We start from the raw sequence: 18,924 nt of genomic DNA on the forward strand, positions 1-18,924 counted from the left end.
ATGAAACAAACCTCTTAAAAGAAAACTGATCCACAAAACCCAGAAAGAAAAGCTAGAAGAAAGAACATCTACATCAGGATTTGTCTCTTGGCAGCAGCTTTGGCCAAATTCAGGCGGGTGAGTCTGGGCTCAGTGGGAGGATCAGCCCTGGATCAGCCAGATTAACAGCTGAATTGGAACTGGGAGTCTGAGGGCCTGAGAGCCAGACCTGCTGGATCAGCAGTGGGGCTGGAAGACAAGGCCTTGGGTCCTTGGGGGAACAGAGGTGCTGGTGTTGGTGCTGTCCCCCTGGAGCTTGAGGACAGGGCTGAGGGAAGAGTCTGGTGCAGGAGAGCTGCAGACACCATCCCTGGGCTCTTCTGGTCCCATTACAACACAGACCTCCTCCCAAACAAACAAATGCAAACTACTTCTGCCTCAGGTCCAGGTGTGTGAGCAGAAGAACCAGCTCAGCTGAGGAATGACCTCAGGCCAGGGTAAAGCCCATCACTGACTGAAGGCAAAAGGATTCAATAGCTCCAAACCCTCCCTTCAAGCAAAGAGAGAAGGCCTCAGCCAAGGTCACAGACACTACAGAGAAAGCAACCAACACCTCCTATGGGCCAGCCAGAGAAATTGCACTCATGGAGTAAATCCTTTAGTGATCCCAAGCCCGGGTGAACCAGGCCCCCCAACAACTCAAGGTCTTAACAAAATGAAGAAGGGTCAGTGGAAAGGTGGATCCATAGAAAAATTCCTGGAAGGGAAAGACCCTAACTCAGAGAGACCTGGAACCTCTGAGGAGAATACAATCTGGTCTCCAGCACAGAAAGAATTACTTGAAGAAATAAGGAAGGAGCTTAAAAATATGGGAGAGACAATTAATACCTTGCAACAAGAAAACAAAACCTTAGAAAGTACAATAGGACAAATACAAAAGGAGAATAAATCTCTCATATCATCAATTGGACAATTACAAAATGAGAATAAATCTCTCACAGCATCAATTGGACAAATACAAAATGAGAATAAATCTCTCAGATCCTCAAATGGGCAAATGCAAAAAGAAATTAATTCTCTCAAAACCTCAATGGGTCAAATGGAAAGCTCTTTCAAAAGTAGAATTGACCAATTGGAAAAGGAGGTGCAAAAGGTAAATGAAGAAAACTTCTCCCCAAAAACAAGAATGGAGTCTACAGAAACTAATGACTCCATGGGACAGCAAGAATCAGTTAAACAAAATAAAAAAAATAGAAAAAATAGAAGCAAATGTAAAATACCTCATGAACAAAACCACTGACCTTAAGAATAGATCAAAGAGGGGCAACCTGAAAATTATAGGACTTCCTGAAAACATTGAAGATAAACAAACCCTGGACTTAATATTACAGGATCTAGTAATGGAAAACTGCCCAGGTATCATGGAATTGGAGGGCAAAGAATTTATTGAAAGAGTACATCGATCCCCACCAGAAAAAATTCTAAAATGAAAACACCAAGGAATGTTGTGGCCAAACTCCAGAACTATCAGATAAAAGAGAAAATGCTACAAGCAGCCAGAAAGAAACAATTTAAATTTCCAGGAGCCGCAGTAAGGATCACTCAGGACCTGGTTGCATCAACATTAAGGGATCAAAGGGGCTGGAACAAGATATTTCGAAGAGCAAGGGAGCTTGGAATGCAGCAAAGAATCTACTTTTCTGCAAAGGTGAGCCTTCTCTTCCAGGGAAAAAGATGGACATTTAATGAATTAGAAGAATTCCAAAAATTTCTGATGAAAAGACCAGAGCTAAACAGAAAATTTGGACATCAAGCAGGAGGTTCAAGACACATATGAAAGGGTAAAAAAAGAAAGGGGGGGTGGTAAAAGGAAAAAAATGCAATCCAGTAAGTTGAAACTGGCTATATCCCAGCATGGGGGTGGGGATTCTCATAAATCTTGAAAATTGTAACTCTAACAGAGAGAATAAACCTAGCCAGAAATGATGACATTCAAGACATAATCATGAGACTGGTATCTAATGGGATGTAACTGGCTTTAACCCCACTTGGGAGAAAGACTCTAATAACTCTCAGGAATTTTGACTCTATTTGATAGAATATACTGAACTAGAAGGGACAGACACTCAGAATTTTCTATGACAGAATGATCTAAAAAAATACTACCTCCTTAAAAAGAGGGACAGGAAAGTGACTGGAGGAGGGAGGGGATTGAATGGGTTAAATATCATTACACTAAAAAGTACAAAAAAAGTAACAACTAAAAAAAGAGAAAAAACAAATCAAAACTCCCCAATCAAATACCAAGTTAGAAATTTTAAAAATTAAAGGAGAAATTAATAAAATTCAAAGCAAAGCAACTATTGAATTAATAAGTAAAACCAAAAGTTGGTATTATGAAAACACCAATAAAATTGATAAACTTCTGGTCATTTTGCTTAAAAAAAAAGAAAGAAGAAAACCAAATTGCTAGTATCATAAATGAAAAAGGTGAACTCACCACCAATGAGGAGGAAATTAAAGTAATAATTAGAAATTATTTTGCCCAACTCTATGCCAATAGATTTGATCATCTAAGTGAAATGGGTGATTATTTAAAAAAAATATAAGTTGCCCAGGTTAAATGAAAATGAGATTAAATACCTAAACAACCCTACCTCAGAAAAAGAAATTCAACAAGCCATTATTGAACTCCCTAAAAAAATCTCCATGGCCTGATGGATTCACAAGTGAATTCTAGCAAACATTTAAGGAACAATTGGTTCCAATCCTATATAAACTCTGTGGAAAAATAGGGACAGATGGAACTCTACCTAACTCTTTTTATGAAATGAATATGGTACTGCTACCTAAACCAGGAAGAGTTGAAATAGAGAAAGAAAATTATAGACCTATTTCCCTGATGAATATAGATGCAAAAATCCTAAATAAAATTTCAGCAAAACGATTACAAGTTATCACTAGGATAGTACATTATGATCAAGTAGGATTTATCCCAGGAATGCAGGGTTGGTTCAATATTAGGAAAACTGTTAATATACTGAATTATATCAACAACAAACCTATCGGAAACCTTATGATCATAACAATAAATGCTGAAAAAGCTTTTGATAAAATACAGCATCCATTCCTATTAAAAATACTAGAGAGTGTAGGAATAAATGGACTGTTCCTTAAAATAATTAGCAACATCTATTTGAAACCATCAACAAGCATTATATTCATTGGGGAGAGGCTAGAGGCATTCCCAATAAGATCAAGGGTGAAACAAGGGTGCCCATTATCACCACTACTATTCAATATTGTATTAGAAATGTTAGCATTAGCAATTAGAGAACAAAAAGTAATTGAAGGAATTAGAACTGGGAAGGAAGAGACAAAATTCTCACTCTTTGCAGATGACATGATGGTCTAACTAGAGAATCCCAAGAAATCATCCAAAAAACTATTGGAAACAATTAGAAATTTTAGCAAAGTTTCAGGATTTAAAATAAACCCACATAAATCCTCAACTTTTTTATATATGCCTAGCAAGAAAGAGCAGGAAGAGCTAGAAAGTAAAATCCCATTAAAAGTAACTTCAGACAATATAAAATATTTGGAAGTCTATTTGCCAAGACAGACTCAGAATCTTTTTGAAAACAATTATAAAACATTTCTCAAACAAATTAAATCAGATTTAAATAACTGGGCAAATATCAACTGCTCATGGATAGATAGAGCTAATATAATAAAAATGATATTTCTACCAAAACTAAACTATCTGTTTAGTGCCCTACCAATCAAAATTCCAAAAAAATTACTTGAACGTTTTAGAAAAAATTGTAAGTAAATTCATATGGAGAAATAAAAAGTCAAGAATTGCTAGGAGCTTAATGAAAAAAAGTGCAAAAGAAGGTGGCTTAGCCCTACCTGATGTAAAATTATACTATAAAGCATCAGTTATCAAAACTGTTTGGTATTGGCTAAGAAATAGAATGGTGGACCAGTGGAATAGACTAGGTGCAAAAGCAGAAGATGATTATAGTAATCTGCTGTTTGATAAATCCAAAGAGTCTGGCCATTGGGATAAAAACTCCCTCTTTGATAAAAAAATTGCTGGGATAATTGGAAGTTAGTATGGAAGAAACTTAGATTAGACCAACACCTCACACCCTTTTACCAAGATAAGATCCAAATGGTTACAGGACATAGACATAAAAAAAACAATACTATAAGTAAATTAGAAGATCAAGGACTAGTCTACCTGTCAGATCTATGGAAAGGGGAGCAGTTTATGACTAAGGAAGAGTTGGAGAACATCACTAAAAACCAATTAGATGATTTCCTTTAAATTAAATTTAAAAACTTTTGCACAGATAAAACCAATGTAACCAAGATCAAAATAAATGTAGTAAATTGGGAAACAATATTTACAACTAATGATTCTGACAAAGGACTCATTTCTAAAATATACAGAGAACTGAGTCGTTGTTTTAAAACAAAAAGCCATCCCCCAATTGACAAAAGGTCAAACGATATGCAAAGGCAATTTACAGATGAAGAGATCAAAGCAATCCATAGCCATATGAAAAAATACTCTAAATCATTAATTATTAAAGAAATGCAAATTAAAGCTTCTCTGAGGTACCACCTCACACCTCTCAGATTGGCCAATAAGACCAGGAAGGATTATGATCATTGTTGGAAGGGTTGTGGGAAATCCGGGACACTACTACACTGTTGCAGGAGCTGTGAAGTCATCCAACAGATATTTGGAACTATGCCCAAAGGATAGCAAAAATGTGCATACCCTTTGACCCAGCAATACCACTACTGGGTCTACACCCTGAAGAGATGATGACAAAACATAAAAATATTACTTGTACAAAAATATTTATAGCAGCCCTGTTTGTGGTGCCAAAGAATTGGAAATCAAGTAAATGTCCTTCAATTGGGGAATGGTTTAGCAAACTGTGGCATATGTATGTCATGGAACACTATTGTCCTATTAGAAACCAGGAGGGATGGGATTTCAGGAAGCCTGGAGGGATTTGCATGAACTGATGCTGAGTGAGATGAGCAGAACCAGAAAAACACTGTATATCCTAACAGCAACATGGGAGTCATGTTCAACCTTGAAGGACTTGCTCATTCCATCAGTGCAACAATTGGGAACAATATTTGGTTGTCTGCAAAGGAGAGTGCCATCTGTATCCAGATAAGGAGCTGTGGAATTTGAACAAAATGCAAGGACTATTCCCTTTAATTTAGAAATAAGATGAGATATCTTATTGTCTGATGTTGTTACCTCTGAGACTTCTCTTCTCTTCTTTAAGGATATGATTTCTCTCTCATCACACCCAATTTGGATCAAGGTACTACATGGACACAAAATAAAGACTGACAGAGTGTTTTCCGTGGGGGGATTGGGGGAGGGAAGCAAGATTGAGGGGAAAATTGTAAAACTCAATTAATATCTTTAATAAAAATAAATTTAAAAAATTTCAACTTTATTAATATCGCCTTTGTTTTTCTCCTTTAAGTCTGCCAGGAATTCTTGTTGGGTCTGTGCTTAATTTATATTTTCTTTTGATGCTTTGATTGTAACTATGTACACATCATTTTTCCTTTTTCTAGGTTATTTTTCTTCTTTATATTATTCTATTTTTTAGCTTAAATCTCAAGTTTGAACATTATATTTAAGTTGTTCTCTGCTTAAATGGAGGAAGAGACAGTTCTGTTCAAACCTGCAGACTTTTACAATGCTGTTTTTATAGTTAGTTCTAATAATTCAGGAGCTTTTGTTTCTTTCAATGGTTTGGGATCTTGGAGAAATGTAATAATGACTGTTCTCCTCTTCTGTTTTTTGGTCCTGAAGTTCAGCTGTTCCCTGGGCTCATGAGCTCTAGAGCTCTTCTGTACCCTGGAACTTTGACCCAAATCTAGATGTGGAATTTGGAGTTGTCAAACAGTGTCTAGTCCTATGTCTATTGCCAGTATAGTGGATAACCATTATAAGTGAAAAATTCTCTAATCCCCTTACTATATCCTTGAGCTGAGAGATGCTACTGCTTCTGCCTCAGTTGACTCTGTGGCATTTTTGCTCCTATGTGCACTCCTGACAAACTTTTACCTGTGATATTATCACAGATCTCTTTTTTTCCATCTCCCAAGTGGTCTTTGGTTTGAAAAATGTCTCATTCTTAACTTTTGTTCATCATTCCTCTTTACAATCCTTGTTGAGATATTATTTCTTTTAAAAGTTTTAGCTACAAAAGTCCAAAGCTACTCGAGCAAGAAAACAATCTAGCCATTGAAAGAATCACAGAACCCCTCCAGAAAGAGACCCCAGAATAAAAACTCCAAGGCCTGTAATAGCCAAACTCCAGAACTCTCAAATAAAGGGGAGAATATTGCAAGAAGCAAAAAGAAAACAATTCAAATACAAAAGAAACACAATGAGACTCACATAGGACCTATCAACCTCAACATTAAAGGATAAGAAGACCTGGAGTCTTCTGTTTGTGAGCAAAGGACCTGGGATTACAATCCGGAATGTATTACCCTGCAAAATTCAGCATTTGCTGTCAGGGGAAAAGATGAATGTTCAAAGAAATAGAGGACTTCTAGAATTTCCTAACACAAAGACAAGAACTGAACAGAGAATTCAATAACCAAATACACTACTCAAGAGTTGCATTAAAAAAAGGTAAATGAAAAGGGGAAGGAAAAAACAAAATAAAACAAAATAAATGTTGGTCAAGATCATCAAGTTGTATATAACCCTAAAAGGGAAAAAATAATACTTATCTTTCTTTAGATCTTCACTTCTCTTAGGATAATTAAAATATGGAATATAATTGAAAAGAATGAACATAAAGGATATGGGTATAATTGGGTTTTATCTCTCAAATGAATAGATCCAAGATGATATCATTATGTTTGAGACAAAAAGCCCTGAAGAAAAGCAGGGGTGTTAACTTTAAACTTAAGTGACTTGTTATCCTTTGACCCACTTTAATCCCACTGTGCTTAATATCTTGTCTAATGAGGGTTTCATAAACTTTGAGGACCTGAGTCAGTGTCTCTGTAATTTATAGTCATTTGTAAAGTTCTACATCCCAGGACAAGCCCAGAAACTGTATGAACACAATTATAAAACACTTCTCACTCAAATAAGAGACAGATAAATATAAAAAATAATTGATCAGATAGAGCTAAAAATAAAAATAATAATTCTACCCAAAATTAAGCTACTTTTTCAGTGCCATACCAATCAAACTACAAAATAACTACTGAGCTAGAAAAAAGTAACAGAATTCATCTAGAGCAACAAAATTTCAGGACTAATAAGGGAACTAATGAAAAAATTATAAAGGAAAGTGGCCTTCTTCTACAAGATCTAAAGCTATACTATAAAACAGTTGTCATAAAAACTGCCTGGCACTGGTCAAGAAATAGAATAATGCACCAGTGGATTAGGATAGGTTCAAAAGAAACCACAGTAAATGACTAGAGAAATCTACTACTTGACAAACCCAAAGACATCACCTTCTGGCATAAGAACTCACTATTTGACAAAATTGTTTGAAAAACTGGAAAGATTGGGAAAAAAGTAGGCATAGAGCCACATCTCACACTCTATACTAAAATAAAGTCAAAATTGGTACAGGATTAAGAAATAAAGGGTGACAGCATAAATAAACTAATAGACCAAGGAATGCTTTATCTATCAGATCTATGGAAAAGGGAGAAATTTATGACCAAACAAGAATTACAGCACATTATAAACTACAAAATGAATAATTTTCAGTATATTAAATTAAAAGGGTTTTGCATTATTAGAATCAACCCTGCCAAAATTAGAAGGAAAGCAGAAAGCTGGGAAACAATTTACACAACAAGGATTTCTGAGAAAGGTCTCATTTCTAAAATATATAGAGAGTTGCATCAAATTTGAAAGATCACAAGTCATTCCCCAATTGACAAATGGTCAAAAGATATGAACAGATTTCAAATGAAGAAATTAAAGCTAAATATTATCATATGAAGAAATGCTTCAAACCATTTTTGATTAGAGAAATGCAAATTAAAACAACAATGAGGTATTATTTCACACCCATCAGATTGGCCAAGAAGAGAAAAAAGGAAAATGATCAATGTTGGAGAGATTATGGGAGGATTGGGATATTGATGCATTGCTGTTGGAGCTGTGAATGGATCCAACCTTTCTGGAGAGCTATGTGGAACCATGCCAAAAGAGAAATAAAACTATTCATACCCATTGACCCAGCAATTCCAATTCTAGGTCTATATCCAGGAGAAATTATAAAAAAGGATAAAGTCCTATATGTTCCAGAATATTCATGCAGCCCTTTTTGTAGTGGCAAACAATTGGAAATTGAGGGTATGCCCATCAGTTGGGGAATGGCTAAATAAACAACAACATTGTGAGATGAACAAACTTCATGGAAGCAGCAACTGTCAGCAGTTTAGAGAGCTAGGACAACTGCATTAGAATGGCTATGGACTATGTTAGCCCCATCCAAAGGTAGAAAATCAAAACCAAACAAAACACACACATACACACACACACACAAACACAAACACACACAAACACACACACACACACACACATACACACACACACACAAAACAACCCTCCAGAATCTGATTAGCACTTTATAAAAATTATCTCTTATGTATCTCTTTCCCTTAATCCCAATTCCGCATACCAAAAATAATTAATGTTAATCTGTAAACATGGTTATCAAAAAATGTATATATAATGCTAACCTGATTGTTCACCTCTGAGGGGAGGGGGGAGGGAAGGGATGGTGGAAGGAAATTTTGAGACTTGAAATTATGCATGTGCAAATCAATGAAAATAAATAAATTAAAAAAATGCTTTAGCTCCCCAAATCTGTTATATTATTTCTGACACATATTGACATGATTTATTGTTATAGAAAATAGTGGCTTATCATTTATTATAATTGTGGTCTGTGTTTTAATGAGCAGTATTATCAATTTTCTACTGATTACTGTGTGAGCCACTACTTTTTAAAATAATTATTTTTTCTACTATATGCAAAGGTATTATTTAGCAATCATTTTTTTTAGGTTTTTGCAAGGCAAATGGGGCTAAGTGGCTTGCCCAAGGCCACACAGCTAGGTAATTATTAAGTGTCTGAGACCGGATTTGAACCCAGGTACTCCTGACTCCAGGGCTGGTGCTTTATCCACTGTGCCACCTAGTTGCCCCTATTTAGCAATCATTTTTTTTAGTTTTTTGCAAGGCAAATGGGGTTAAGTGGCTTGCCCAAGGCCACACAGCTAGGTAATTATTAAGTATCTGAGACCAGATTTGAAGCCAGGTACTCCTGACTTCAAGGTCGGTGCTTTATCCACTACACCACGTAGCTGCCCCTTAGCAATCATTTTTAATAAGGTTTTGATTTCCACATTTTCCCCCTTCCTCTATTCCCTCTCCCAACCCCTTGACAATGAGTAATATAATATAATATAGGTTTTAGATATATAACTATATTAAACATATTTCCATATTAGTCACATTTTGAAAAAACACAACAAAAAAGAAAACCATGAGAAGGGAAAAAAGTATAAAACATGAAGCAAATTTTAATAATTGAAAATTGTAAGTTTTATCTGCATTCAGTCTCTATTGCTCCTTTGGATGTAGATGGTATTTTCTATCACACGTCCTTTAGAATTCTCTTTTATCCTTGCTTTGCTAACATCAAGTTTATCATAGTTGATCATCATCCACTGTTGTTAATGTGTACAATGTTTTTGCAATTCAATTTATTTCACTCAGAATCTATCCACACAAGTCTTTCCAGACTTTTCTGAAGTCCAACCTCTCATGATTTCTTGTAGAACAATAGTAACCCATTACATTCAAATAACACATTTTTTTAGCCATTTCTCAATTGAGGGGCATCATCTCAATTTCAAATTCTTTGCCACTACAAAAAAAGTTGATATAAATATTTTTTAAGCATATAACTCTTTTCCCTTTTCTTACGATCTTTTTGCAATATAGACTTAGCAGCAGTATCACTGGATCAAAGGTTCTGTAGTTTTATTGTCCTTTGAGCAAAGTTCCAAATTGTTTTCCAGAAAAGGTGGATCAGTTCACAATTCCCTGTGAAAACAATGAATTAATGTTCCAATTTTTCCAAATTCTCTCCTATATTTATCAATTTCCATTTTATTGGCACAGTGGATAATCTGATAAGTGTGGGGCGGTAAATCAGAGTTGTTTTAATTTTCATTTCTCTAACAATTAATGATTTAAAACATTTTTATATAACTACAAATAGATTTAAATTCCTCATCTGAGAACTGTATGTTCATATCCTCTGACCATTTCTCAATTGGAAAATGTTTAGTGTGTATATATATATATAATGAGTCCTTTATCAGAAACGCTAGGTGTAATATCTCCACTCCAATATCATTTCTTTTAATTTAGGCTGCATTGATTTTATTTGTGCAAAGACTTTAATTTAATGTTATCAAAATTATCCATTTCTTCCATCATAAACTCCTCCCCTTTCCATAGACCTTTGTTCTCCTAATTGACTTATGATATCATCTTTTATATCTAAATACTTTGCCCTTTTCAAATTTATATTGGTATAGGATGTGAGATGTTATGATATGCCTAGTTTCTACCTTATTGTTTTCCCAGAAGGTTTTGAAAAACAATAATTTCTTAGACTTGAATCTGGAATCGTTATGTTTATCAAATAGTAAATTACTATAGTCATTTCCTACATTATACCTAAACTATTCGACTAATCCACCACTCTATTTCTTATCCATAAGCATGCAGTTTTGATTACTGCTTTATAATATAATTTAGATCTGGCATGGTTAGGCTACCTTCATTTGCAATTTTTTCCTTAATTCATATGATATTTTTAAACTTTTTATTCCTCAAAATTAATTTTGTTACTGTTTTCCCTAACTCAAAAAAATATTTTTAGTAGTATGATTGGTATGGCATTGAATAAATATTTTAATTTAGGTAGAATTGTCATTTTAATTATATCAAGCTTGACCTACCCAGGAGCTATTGAAATTTATCCAATTATGATTTTATTTGACTTGAAAGTATTTTCTAATTGTTTTCATAATTTCTATGGTTCTGTTGGCAAGGTGTTTTATAGTTTAAATAGAATTTCTCTTTCTACTGGAATTGTCTCTTGCTGCTGGACTTTGTTAGTAATATATAGAAAGTTGATGATTTATGGTATTTATTTATATTATGCAGTTTTGTTAAAGAAGCTAATGTCTTGTAAATGGCTGTAAATGGCAATGATAAATAAACATATAGAATAATCTATAAGCTTTTAAAAATGGTTGATATTTTGGTTTAATGAAATATTAGTTCTTTCCTTTTTAAAATATTTTTATACATGACTGTACCTGCTTAACCTTTATCAGAATGCTTATTATCTAGGGGCAGGAAGAGTGAAGGAAAGAAGAGGGAAATTTGAAACTCATAATTTTATCAAAAAATGAAGGTATAAATGTATCTTCATGACTCAAAATAGAATAAAATATTTATTATAAAGGATATTCTCTGAATAGGAGATAGAAACAATATATTTGAAATGAAGGTGATAAAAGATTAAAATATTATTTCTATAAAATAAAGTTAAAAAAAGTAGGAGTACTTTTACATGTAACGGGAAAAATTTTAAATAAAGTTTAAAAAAGTATGAGTGCAAATATTGACAGCACCTGTTCTGTTTGAAAAGCCAAAGAAAATATTAAAGCTAGTCTGACATTAATCTGTCACTTTGATAAAGTTTTCTAAATTTCAACCACAACTCTTTTTTTTTTAAATCTAGCTTAATAGCAATGAAAGTTTTACATAAGTGATGACAGTGATAATAGTGATGGTGAAGTTTGCTAGAACACTATCAATAACACTTTTAACTCTTACAAAATTCTATCTATTGTCCAAGTTGTGAGGGGGATTCATTAACAGTATAAGAAATGCCAGTCTAAATGACATATAATTCAGAGTCAGATTCATTGATACTATTAAGGTAGCTATGGAGTTACCTCAAATGCCACCCAGTTGAAGTTTTACAACACCACTGATTGGGTTAGCATCTCAGTCTTTGAGACTTAACTGGTCCTCTTAATCTTAGAGAATGACATAGGGGCCCTATTCAGAACAGTCACATTCATCATCATGACACCAAGGACAATGAAACGAATAGGAGTATTTTTCTTTCCAAGTATCTTTCTTTCCAAGAAAGGCAGCAGACAGTAGAATCATTAGAAACACTAATATCCCCCCCACACACACACACACACTTGCTCTAAGTGTTTTTCTGCAGATAACTATGCAAATAGACAAACTACAGGTACATATGCAATTGACTCAAGGGGTTAATGACCTCATGATTTGACAATTCTCCATCAAAACAAAACTGAAAACAGATCTTACCAATTATAGATAAGAGCTTGTGGTTGCTATTTTTTAAAATGATATTCTTAACTCCTACTTACCAAACAATGTTTTACAATGTAAAGAATTATTAAGAATATATTTGCATCCCTGAATTCCCATCCCTCCTGATTTCTAATAGAACAATAATGTTCCATCACATACATATACCACAGTTTGTTGTCATTCCCCAATTGATAGACATTCCCTCAATTTCCATTTCTTTGCCACCAAAGACAGAGCTGCTTTGAACAAGTTTGTAAAGGTGATGTTTTTAAACTTTTTCATAATCTCTTCAGGGTATAGACCCAGTAGTGGTATTGCTGGATCAAAGGGTATGCACATTTTTGTTGTCTTTTGAGAAAGAATTGTGGAGTTTGAACAAAGAACAAAGACTTTCAATGTACCTTTAATTTAATTTTTAAAAATTGTATTATCATGTGATTCTGCTATATTTCATACTATATGCTTCTTCCTTAAGGATATGTTTTCTCTCTCATCACATTCAACTTGGATTAATGCAGACTATGGGAATGATGTAAAGACTAACAAGCTGCCTTCTGTGGGGGGTGGGGGGTGGGAAGTGAGATTGGGGGAAAATTGTAAAACTAAAAATAAATAAAATCTTTCTAAAATTAAAAAAGAATATATTTTCTTCTAAACTCAGATTAGATGAAATAGAAATGGAGGATTTGCTCATATATGAATGGGAAAAATTGAATAACCTTAAAGCATTAAAAATACTATGCATATGACAAACTTCAGGACTGTTCTGAGTAATAAAATGAATGTCATAAACAATAACAATGTTGCAAATGATTTTGGAATGGAAATAGGCATACCTATGTAATATTTTCTTTAGAGAGAAAAAGAATTGTCTAAACCTGCATAGACTGCTAGAATTTTGGGGGTTTTCTCCCTACTCATCTTATGAAATATTGCAAGGTTTGAAACTACCACAAGATTAAAAAACAAATTCATAGAAAAAAGAAAAGTGGAGAATAGAAAGAGAAAATTGAAAATTTACCGCCCTTACCCCCATCAAATCAAAGGTAGGGGGAGAATTAATAACAACTTTGTCAGAAGCCAGAGTAGAGAAGTTTTGTAACAGTAACTCGAAGTTTTCTCTTCTCAAACCCATGCCACTGACTAGGATAAGGAGTTGACAGCAAAAGGATCAAGAGAAAGTATAAGACCTATTTTTCCCCAAGACCCATTCCCTTAGGTGAATATGAATATTGAGGGGGGGAACTCCAGACATACTATGGGGGCAGGAAGGAACTACAATGCCTTACCCTTTATTTACTTTATTTGGATATAAATAATTCTTTTCTAATTATCTTTAGTCCAAAGGGCACATTTAACAGATCAAACCTTATTTCTTATAATTACCTATAGCTGACTTGACTGTGTCACTTTGATTGAAGCTGAAATGTTTTATAACTTCTCTTTTTACAGCAGAATTAATGGGGATCTTAGGTTTTTCAGTCTGTCTCATTAGATTCAGAATTTAAACTGTTGTTTTGCTGCATAATGCATGTGTCTAAAATCATTGAAAGAAGCAGGATGCTCAGGTTCCATGGCAACAATCCATGTCCCACTTAGAATTTCATTCTGGAAAGGCTCTTTATGAGTTTGATGGCAAAGGTCAACTAATTACTGAATTATTCCTAAAGTGAGTAATTCTAAAATACTAAGATCTACTATAACCATTATAAATGCATTTTTCAATAATATTTAACAAAAGTGGGAAAAAAAGCACTTCAGGACCAAAAATCAATAGTATATATTCTGCCAATATTGCAACAGTAAGGACCATAGAAGGAGAGGTTGTGCTATTTAGAAATACTTGAAAGTATTGCTAGAAGCAACTTGAAGAAACTTATTGAAGGGCTCTGGAAATTCAAAGATTCATCAATATATATAGCCAATACATACAGTAAAAAAGACTTGAACATCAGAACTACACCAAAAATTGTGCAAAACTGAATCTGAAAATTGCAAATATATCAAATATTCTTTTTTTCTCTTTATCAATAATTGAAATAAAAGACAAAAGTTAAACACCATATAAGAAACCAAAACAATACAAAGAAGAAATGCTAATTTGAATTTGTCCATGCTTGAGATACTTGAGAAGAAAAAAAGAAATATAAAAGAAGATATAGAAAATGGCCAAAAGAAGTCAAACACAAATAAAGGGCAAGTTGGATAAATTGAGTTTTATAAAACTCATATACTACAAATAGAACATATAGCAGAAGAATTAAAACAAGATTTTATCTCCAAACTGGAAAGTATCAGGTAAACATAAGCCCCTTAATCATTGATTCAAAGTCTTTTTGGTAGAGTTAAAAAAGGATAGCTGATCATGTGCAAAGAAAAGAAAAGATTTGGGAGATGTTAGGGGAAAAGAATAATTATCAAGGTAATATAGGTTAAATGATAGTGAAGAAGTAAAGATGACACTAAGTTTGTGATCTTGGATGTCCAAAAGTATGGTGGTATGCCTGACAGCAATTGGGAATATTCAGGAAAACAAAGTGAGTTTGGGGAAAGAGATAATGAGCTCTGTTTTGGACATGCTGAATGTGTTATGCCCAAAGACATTTTGTTTAATATCAGCAAAATATTACTTATTATACTTACCAATGATTTTCTTCATCTTATTCAAGAGAGCAATTAATTATAATATGAAAAAGAAATGTGTTTTTTATATATTGAAATCATATGTCATCATATTAGAAATTTAAATCTCAAGGAATTGTTGAAACATCAAGGAAAAAAACCTACTTGCACCCATAGCAAAGAGGTCTGTTGACCATAACCACATTTATAAAATGATTCCTGAAAATAATAAATGTTACCATATAGGATATTCAAATTATTCAAATAAATAAAAACTTTGAACTAAAGAAAAAAAGTTATTAAAAAGTTGTAGGCAAACAATGAGGCATGTGTCATCAATGTTGCCCTTCAGTTTTTCAACTGATTAAGAAAACTGTAATTGTCCCAAGATATTATCAAGGAGTCCATAGATTAGCTTATATTCTTTTTTGTTTGTTTGTTTGTTTGTCTGTTTTAGGTTTTTGCAAGGCAAATGAAGTTAAGTGGCTTGCCCAAGGCCACACAGCTAGGTAATTATTAAGTGTCTGAGGCTTGATTTAAACTCAGGTACTCCTGACTCCAGGGCCCGTGCTCTATCCACTGGGCCACCTAGCTGCCCCAATTAGCTTATATTCTAATATTTTTAATTCAGTTCCAAAACATAGTCACTATGCAAAATATATTGAGGATTAGAAGTAGGGCAATAACTCTTTGCCTGCAGAGAAAGTCATGTGAGAGAGATAGGGAAGGTAAAAATATCAAATGTAGCTATTGACTGAATATGTGGGTGAGAAAAAATGCTCAAATATAATACACATAAGCAACTAATTTGAAGCACATTAAACAGAAAAGAATAATTTCAGTATAGTAACTTCTACTTGAACTGATTCTATTTGAATAAGTTCTATCAACAAGGATGAGAATGAAAAGATGAATTTGTTGTATTGATAATGATGGACCACACATTTATATACCTTTAAAGTTTATGAAGTATTCCCTTGGTATTTTCCTAAACTAATTCATTTTTTTTATTTAGAAGTCATATGTGATGTTTCTGAAATTCTATGTATTCTATTTGACTAGATTTGTCTTGCTGCTATGAAGCAACTTGATATTGCCTTATATATTTATAACTGAGCAGCCCCTCAATTTATTTGATCCTCAAAATTCCAAAAGAAAAACAAAAGAGAAGTCAATTTATTTAACAAGTATCTAATAAGTTGCCACTACATGCCAAATATTGTTTTAGGGGTTAGAGATAGAGCTGCCAAAAATGAAGCAGTCCCTATTCATCATACATAAGTTAATAAATACAAATACATAACTCAAAGTAATACAAGGTACTTTGGCAGGGAGGGCAATAGTTTCAGGAGCAGGAAGTGTGTAATACATTAGTAGACACTTAAACTACCTCATAAAGGATAAAAGGGACTCCATCAGGTAGAGGTAAGGAAGAAATGCATTCCATCAATTTGCAATGGGTAATATAATGATATTGAGCTATTAAGTAGAATGTCATATATGAAGAATAGAGAGTAGGCTAGTTTGGCTAGATTACAGGATTCAGAGAGGGAATAGTACCCAATGATAAAGGAAAGATAAATTGAGAGCAGATTATGTATTACATGGAAAAACTAAAGGGAGGATCTTCTATATCAACATAGAGGAATTAGGATGTCACTGCTGATGGCTATGAAGGACTCAATAGTATCTACAAGTAAGGAAAATTATCTTGAGAAAAGTATGTGATGTTGAGACTGGAAGTGGGAAGCACAATTAAGAGGTTGTAATAATCTGTGCAAGATATACTGAGAATCTGAACTAATGTGCTAGTTCTATGAGTGGAAAGAGTCACATGAGAAAGATGGGAAAGGTAGAAATGGCCAATGTAGAAAACTACTGAATATGTGGTAAGGAAAAATTAAGTCTAATGATTGGGTTAACTTGAAATGGGGAATTTAAAAGATGATTATTCTTTCAACAGAAATATGACACTTTGAAAGAGAGAGAGAGAGAGAGAGAGATGTATGGGAAAAGATGAATTCAGTTTTAAACTTCTTGATTTTTAAGATATTTCTGACATCTGGTTTAAAATGTCCAATAGAGAACTGGTAATGTGGAACCAAACCTGAGGGTAGAATCTGGGGTTGCTTATGAATATCTGGGAGTCATCTTCACAGAGATGATAGTTTAAAAGATGGGAACTGAAGAGGTTACTGAGAAAGTCTTTATCCAGCAATAATTAGGTCTAGTATTGAATCTAGGGCCAATTCACAATTAGAAGTCATTTGTAGATAGTGAATCAGCAAAGGAAACTGTGAAAATATGGACACACAGATTGGAGGTGAATCAGAAAAGAATAATGAGGGGGGCGGAGCCAAGATGGCAACAAGAAGAGATCAAGTCTTAGGAGCTCGCTGATAAAACTCATCAGCTAAGGACTCTAACTAAATTTTCGAGAGACAGAACCCACAAAGGGACCCAGTGAGGCAGAAAGGCTCTGCTCCGCGGGATTGGAGAGGCGGCCCGTGAAAGAACTTCAGCCTCCCAGAGGCAGGAGGCAGCCCCAGGGCGCTGGGAGTCACAGCTCACAGCAGCGGGGGAGTCTCCTGAGCTGCACCCCGGGGAGCACCGGGCACAAAGTGGGGAAACAGCAGGGGACCTCTGCCACAGCAAGCACATGGAGCCCAGCCCTCAGGGCACACAGCAAGTAGCTTGGTCTTTCCCCAGCCCTGATCCAGGAAACAGAAGCAGGTGGGGCCAGTAAGCAGGAGCCCCCAGGGCATGAGCCCATTGAGCTGAGGGAGGGGAGTGAAGAGAAACTGCAGAGCTCTGTCCTCTGCCTCTGGAACAGGATTTTGGAGCTCTGACCACATTCAGATCCTGATTGCAGTCTAGGCCCCCCCATAGAAGAGCAGGCCCCCCCCCCACCTCAGCCCTGTGGCAGAGGGAGGTGCTTATGGTCATTCACAGACCATGAGGGAGGACAGAGCCTCAAACACTGAGACCCTTGTGGGAGTGTCCCAAAAGTTCAGGAAGCACCCCAAACCAGGCCCAGGCTGGGAAAATGAGCAAGCAGAGAAACAAAAGGAAGACTATTGAGAAATATTTTGCTAATGAGCCCAAGAAGGATCAAAATACTGAGTCTGAAGATGAGGAAGCACAAGCTCCTGCATCTAAAGACTCCAACAAAAACAGAAATTGGGCTCAGGCTATGACAGAGCTCAAAAAAGACTTTGAAAATCAAATGAAGGAGTTGGAAGAAAAACTGGGAAAAGAAAGGAGAGAGATGCAGGAAAAACATGAAAATGAAGTCAGCAGCTTAGTCTGGGAAATCCAAAAAAATGCTGAAGAAAATAGCATGCTAAAAACCAGCTTAGGTAAAATGGACAAAGCAGTTCAAAAAGTTATTGAGGAGAAGAATGCTTTAAAAAGCAAAATTGGCCAGATGGAAAAAGAGATAAGAAAATTCTGTGAGGAGAACAAATCCTTCAGACAAAGAATAGAATTCAGGGAGATTGATGAATTTACCAGAAATCAGGAATCAATACTTCAAAACCAAAAAAATGAAAAATTAGAAGAAAATGTGAAATATCTCATTGAAAAAATAACTGATATGGAAAACAGACTTAGGAAAGATAATTTAAAAATTATTGGAATACCTGAAAGTCATGACCAGGAAAAGAGCCTTGATGTCATTTTCAAATAATTACTACAGGAAAATTGCCCTGATATTCTAGAAGCAGAGGGCAAAATAGAAATGGAGAGAATCCACCGATCCCCCAGAGAAAGAGATCCCCAAAAAAACAACCCCTAGGAATATTATAGCCAAGTTCCAGAACTCTCAAGTCAAAGAGAAAATA

The sequence above is a fragment of the Macrotis lagotis genome, chromosome X, assembly GCF_037893015.1.
Source record: "Macrotis lagotis isolate mMagLag1 chromosome X, bilby.v1.9.chrom.fasta, whole genome shotgun sequence".
NCBI lineage: Eukaryota > Metazoa > Chordata > Mammalia > Peramelemorphia > Peramelidae > Macrotis > Macrotis lagotis.